Source organism: Mus pahari, chromosome 6 (assembly GCF_900095145.1).
Source record: "Mus pahari chromosome 6, PAHARI_EIJ_v1.1, whole genome shotgun sequence".
In the NCBI taxonomy this organism is placed as follows: domain Eukaryota; kingdom Metazoa; phylum Chordata; class Mammalia; order Rodentia; family Muridae; genus Mus; species Mus pahari.
Genome location: NC_034595.1, coordinates 66411362 through 66417843, shown reverse-complemented (window position 1 = coordinate 66417843; position 6482 = coordinate 66411362). Strand labels below are relative to the sequence as shown.

The following is a 6482-nucleotide window of genomic DNA, read 5'->3' as shown; positions in this document are numbered from 1 at the left end:
TGTTTCTCAACCATTCGGTATTCCTCAGTTGAGAATTTTTGTTTAGCTCTGTCCCCCATTTTTAATGGGGTTATTTGAATTTCTGGAGTCCAGCTTCTTGAGCTCTTTATATATATTGGCTATTAGTCCCCTATCAGATTTAAGATTGGTAAAAATCCTTTCCCAATCTGTTGGTGGCCTTTTTGTCTTGTTAACAGTGTCTTTTGCCTTACAGAAGCTTTGCAATTTTATGAGGTCCCATTTGTCAATTCTTGATTTTACAGCACAAACCATTGCTGTTCCGTTTAGGAGTTTTTTTTCCCTGTGCCCATATCTTCAAGACTTTTCCCCTACTTTCTCCTCTAAAAATTTCAGTGTCAGAGAGAATGAACTGGTGGTTTTGAACCTTTAAAGACGGTGGGACTTTGAACCTTTGTACTGTTTAATATTGTGACATTGATATTAACATTAGATCTTTGTGGTGCCGTGTTAAAGACAGATACACGAGGAAGCTCTTGAGCACAACAAAAGTTTCTCGTATTTATTTATGGTTTTTGGCTTTTTTGGGTTTTTTTTGGTTTTTCAAGACAGGGTTTCTCTGTATAGCCCTGGCTGTCCTGGACCTCACTTTGTAGACCAGGCTGGCCTCGAACTCAGAAATCTGCCTGCCTCTGCCTCCCAAGTGCTGGGATTAAAGGTGTGCACCACTACTGCCAGGCTATTTATGTATTCTTTAATCGTTTTTTACAGTCCAGTTTTTTATTCCTATCCCAGTTCTTCCTCAGGCAGTTCCATATCCCACACCTCCTCCCCCACCTTCCCCAAGAGGATGTCCCCACCCCCATACCTCCATACCCCCAATCCACCAGAACTCCTCACTCCCTGAAGCTTCAAGTCTCTTGAGGATTAAGTGCATCTTCTCTCACTGAATTAAGATTGGGCAATCCTCCACTGTATATTTGTTGGGGGCCTCGTATCAGCTGGTATATACTGCCTGGTTGGTGGCTCAGTGTCAGAGGGTGTCCAGATCAGTTGAGTGGACACTAGGGTGTCCAGATCAGTTGAGACTGCTGGTTTTCCTATAGGGTCTCCCTCCTCCTCAGCTTTCTCCAGCTTTTCTCTAATTCAACCACAGGGGATACCAGCTTCTGTCTATTGGCTGGGTATAAATAATCTACATCTGACTTTTTTAACATTTTGTTGGGCCTTTAGGAAGGCAGTCATGCTAGGCTCCTGTTTGTGAGCACACCATAGTATCAGTAATAGTGTCAGATCTTGGAGTCTCCCCTTGAGCTGGATCCCAGTTTGGGCAGGTCACTGGACCACCTTTCCCTCAGGCTTTTCTTCATTTTTGTTGCTGTAGTTTTTTCAGACAGGAACAATTCTGGGTCAGAGTTTTTGACTGTGGGATGGCAACCCCATCCCTCCACTTAATGCCCTGTCTTTCTACTGGAGGTGGGCTCTACAAGTTCCCTCTCCCCACTACAGGGCATTTTATCTGAGGTACCTTCCTTTGAGTCCTGAGAGTTTCTTACCTCTCAGGTCTGTGGAACATTCTAGAGGGTCCTCCTACCTCTTACTTCCTGAGGTTGCCCGTTTCCATTCTTTCTGCTGGGCCCAGGGCACCAGTCTTGTTCCTTACCAATACTAGATCATGTTCCCCTCTTCCCCTCTTTGTCCCCTTTCCTACACATGACCCTCCCTCCTCACCCCCAATACCAACCCCCATGATTGCTTTTTTCTTTCTCCCAAGTGGTACTGAGGCATCCTCACTTGGGACCTTTGGCTTCCAACAAAAGTTTCTTATGTCATCTTGAGCTCTTTTCTTTTTTTCAATGACACTTTTCCTTCCTTTAAATAATTTGTTGCCTTTTCTGCTTGTGAAATGAGCTTTCGATTACAAAATATCAAACTACACTCAAAAGAGGGTGCAGAAAAGGCTAGCCATTGGCACAGCATGGAGAAGTTCACAACTAAGGACAGAGAACAGCAACAGGTGGCAGAGGTGGGGAATAGTGGAAGGAGATGTCACAGGAGCTAACCTGTCCAACAAGGTGAATGCTAATGTCAGCACAAGATGACTGGCCACTACCAGGGTTGGTACCACAGGGTTTGGATTCAGGCTCTACACAACAGTACAATGTCTTCCAGTTAAGAGTTCTTGGCTTGCACCGAATACAGGCTGATTGGACCCATTTATTACTTTTTCAAAATGCTGGTGTAGACCTAATAGATGTACTGAGAGACTTCAGTGGCTCTACACTTCAGCAACAGAGTATAACTGGGGTTTCCTGGCTGGAGCCTCAGCTCTGCCAAAATCCAAATGCCATTAGTGAGCTTCAGGGACTGGTACAGCATGTACTGTCCTTCCACCTTCCTCTCGGCAATAGTGTAAGCATTGTTGTTGTGCAACTTGCTGGAAACTTTCAGCATTTAAATGACATTCCTTAACCTGAAACTAGAGTTCATTTTCATTGGGAATATCCTTCCATATTGCAAGGAAGACCTGGTGTTCTCTCTTCCACAAAAAAGCACATTGAGCAGGATGGGGCAGCTGAAGTAGAAGACGCCAATGTTGTCTTTAACAGCCACGTGCAAGTTATTCAGAGGTTCCATCTTCATGACTGGGCCCAAGATATTGAGAGGCAGAGAGACATTAGTGCTCTAGTTTGGCATCAGTGGAGTATGTATGGCCAAGGGAGTGCTCGGGATGACACCAAAGCTATTCTTATTAAACTGGATGGCAAAGTCTGTCATATGCTGCAGAGCTTTCTTGGTGAAATTCATGTCCATATAGATGTGTAAACATCCCTGAAATCTCCAAGACTCAGCTTTTACCAAAAGTAACAAGCCCACCTTAGGAGCAACATATCCACCAGGTGCTATGCCTATCCCAGTGGAAACCTCAAACAGGTCATTCAGACCACTGCTGACCACAGTAGGAGTAGGTGAGGGAGTAAAGGTTGCAGGCACTGATGACAGGATGAAGGACTGCCCTATTTTCTGACTTCCTCCAATGCCCCCCCACCAAAGTCACTGCCAAGCAGGCTATCCAGTCCTCCTCCTGAAAGAGCCACTGCTCTTTCATCTACATGGAGGACATTTGGGGGACATTCACTGGGGGACCCAGGTCAAGATTTAAAATATCCCCCCAGAAATGAGTGGGGATGACCTGAGGCTGTTCCTGGTCGGTTGCAGTGGTGGTGCCAACAGAGCTATCACCTGCATCAGTGTTCCTCCCATGATGAATTGGCAAGTGTTTGTGATGAATCCCATGACTCCCTTCCACAACAGTATTTGGAGGTTTATGGTACACAGAGGCCAAAGAACCAATGTGGCAGATGAGCTCATCCAAGAGGGTAGGCTCAATGAGGTCTATCTCCTCAGAGATCAATGGCTTCTGAGACAACACTACTTCTTTGGCTGTCACAGGGTCAGTTGAAAGAAGGGGCCAATATATATAACCCAGATCTCAAAGGTCAGGATTATTGGAATCCTGTGTGGCCAAGCTCAANACGTGTTGGAACAGTTCCTATGTTTCTGATGGTTTCTTGAGAAACAGCTTCACTATGGTGGTAAGCAGCGTGAGCTGGACCTGGGTGTTATCATCATGAAGACCCTGCAGGAAGCTCTGTAGTAATTCATCTGCATCATCTATTCTTTCAGCATATTCTCCTACAATCCAGATCATAGCTGCTCGGGCATCTGGTTCATCCAGGGAGTCCAGGATTTCACANAGTGTGGCTATAATACTTTCATACTTGCTGAGTTATTTTCAGAAGATGTCCCTGGTGATGACTATTGCTTCTTGGGCCACATAATTTACTTTGGTCTGGATTAGGTCAAGCAGTATACTTACACAGCATTCTGCAGATTGCTCCACTTTGATGGCATGCCGTCCAGTGGCCCTCACAGCTTTGTGAACAAAGTCCACATCAACTTCAGTGGCATATTCCTTCAGTTNCGCCAGAACCTGAGCAATGTTGGCTTGGGATGCAAGACGAATCATGATGTCTAACTTCTCTAGTTTAACATAGATAGGANCATTGTACTTCACAAACAAGACCTTCATTTCCTGCTTCAAGATTTCAGGCCTTTTCTAGACAATTAGGTTGATGTTCTTCTCAGCAACTTCACGTACTGCACTTCAGGCTCCTCAGACAGCAACATGACATAGGACTTTTACGGCTGAAAGCACCACTGCAGGGCTGGCATGGGACAGCTAAGGTGTTACTTGCTCACAGATGCTCTGAGCTTCCCGGTCATCTTTGGGGTTGTAATTAGACAGGCAGTACAGGATGAAAATCTGGCCCCATTCAGTGCATTCATTCAGGGCTGTGAGCCACTTACTGATATTCTGAGGGTTCAGATCAAGTAAGTTGCTGTTTGGGTGAGACTCACTGATCTCAGACAATGCTGTTACAGCTTTAGCCACCACCACTGGCTTTGAATCTACTATGAGATCCCACAGAGAATCCAGAAATCCCTGATCTTCTACCATCTGGGCATTGATATAATTGATATATGGAGTTTTGCAAAGCATACTGCTGCCATTTTTTGAACATAGGGGTCTTCTTCCTTCAAGCACTTGCTGGGGGGGGGGGGTCGCAGAGATACTCTGTAATCTTGTCCACCCGGATGCACCCCATGGTTCTAACTGCCAAGGCCAGAATCAAAGGATTGGGATCTTCGCAGTCCTCCACAAAGCTGTTGACACACATGATGGCCATGTCTGGCCGACTCTTAGAACAGTTCATCTGGTAGAGGTACATGAACTTCTTTAGTTCCAGGCTGTCAGTCTGCACATAGTTCACCACATCTGGGAAGAAAGAGCTGACATCCTTCCCCATGATCACAACAGCAATCACTTTCTTCATGGCCTCTTTCCTCTTTTCTTTCTTTTCGTTGTTGAGTTCAGCTTTTACTTCAAAAATTTCTCCCTTCTTATTGGTTGTGAAGTGCTATATTCACTCCAGTAGTGACAAGCTGAAAAGCCTGGACAATGTCCCGAGGCAAAAAGTTTATGGAAATATAGTCTCCTGGAACCATGGCATCCTGTAATAGCGTATGCTCCAAATCTGTCCTTGCTTTAGTCGGTAAACAGATCTGTGTGCTTTCCCTTAATATTCCTTATTTTAAATAAGTCTAAGGACTAATTTTGACATATAGCTAAGTTAGATTCCTCACCATTCCTAAGCAGTCCTTGAGCATACCATGGTCTTTGAATTCAGTAGGAATGTTGCCTATTCAGTAACATTCAGAATTGCCTCTAGTATTGTAAGAGAGGTAGTGAAAGAAATTACTATCTACTACCTAGAGTTAGAAATCTCAGGGCAAGCTTAGCAAAGTATACTTACAATCTTCATTACAGTCAGGTATGGCAGACTACATTACTTATTAGTAGAAAGTACACCCACACAGTCACTTAGAATAATAGCCAAGCCACTCCCATATGCAATAATTTACCATTATCTAGGAAGAAGGAAGGTTGTGGTCTAAGAAGGAACTAGAGTAAATACTTAGAAATATAGATAGCTTAGTTACACCCATACACAGGAATTTGCATTGGCCTAGGGATAAGGTGTACTATACAGAATAGAATTGGAACTACTGCAAGGGCATGAAGCCCTTGCCCCTGGCTTCTAAGATTAAGCTGACCTTAGGTGGGGCTGCTTTTGATCCCAGTTGTTAACACTGAATTTTATCCCAGTTGGTTCCTGCCAGTCCTTTGAACGCATTCCTCTGTTTTGTGTCAGATACTTCAGTGTACCTTGCCTGCTGTGATATCTGACTCCTTTGTTTTCTGTATTATATAAAACTGATGCTCATTTTGAGACAGATTACATTCAGATACCACGCTCCCTGTGTCTTGTCTGTCTGACACCCCCTTCTCACCAACTCCTACCCACCTGTCCTGGTATCCTGATTTTCTCCCGTGGATTGAGGGGAGCCCAACTGAAGCTGGTCTGCAGCAGTGAACTACTTGGAGTCAGTCATGATTCTGGATCTTTAGCATGAACTGGAGACAAACGAGTGGGGGTAGGAGCTGTCTGAGAACACAGCCGGGGTGCTGGTACAACGGTTCATCCTGAACTCTTAATAACTCTTTTACTGAGAAAAAAAATCCTTCAGACAAGAAGGTTTTACCAATGAGAACATTTTAAGACTAGAACCAGCTATATGTAATAAACTTATGATAAACTAGACTATTAATTACGTAAATCCAAGATCCGTGACTAATTTTTTTGTCCCTGTGACCTTTTCAGCATATAGAAGGTGCTTACTAAATGTCTCCGAAAAGATAGAGAAAGGATATGACAGATTAGGGCCATTACCATTGTCTCATTATTTGACAGCTCATAAACTCTGGACTGGAATTCAGGATCTCTTCTTGGTCTTCTCCCTCCCAGAGGGAGGTGGAGCATCTTTCAGATATATCTATAGGATAACAGGAAGATTCAGTGTCTGGGAAGGACAGTCTATGGTCCAGAAGCCACTGCACC

General features: G+C 44.3%; 1 pseudogene; it reads right to left on the bottom strand.

The window, feature by feature from the left end:
• Nucleotides 1-2178: 2178 nt before the first annotated feature.
• LOC110323835 lies at nucleotides 2179-5190 on the bottom strand (annotated as a pseudogene).
• Between the last annotated feature and the right edge of the window lie 1292 nt (nucleotides 5191-6482).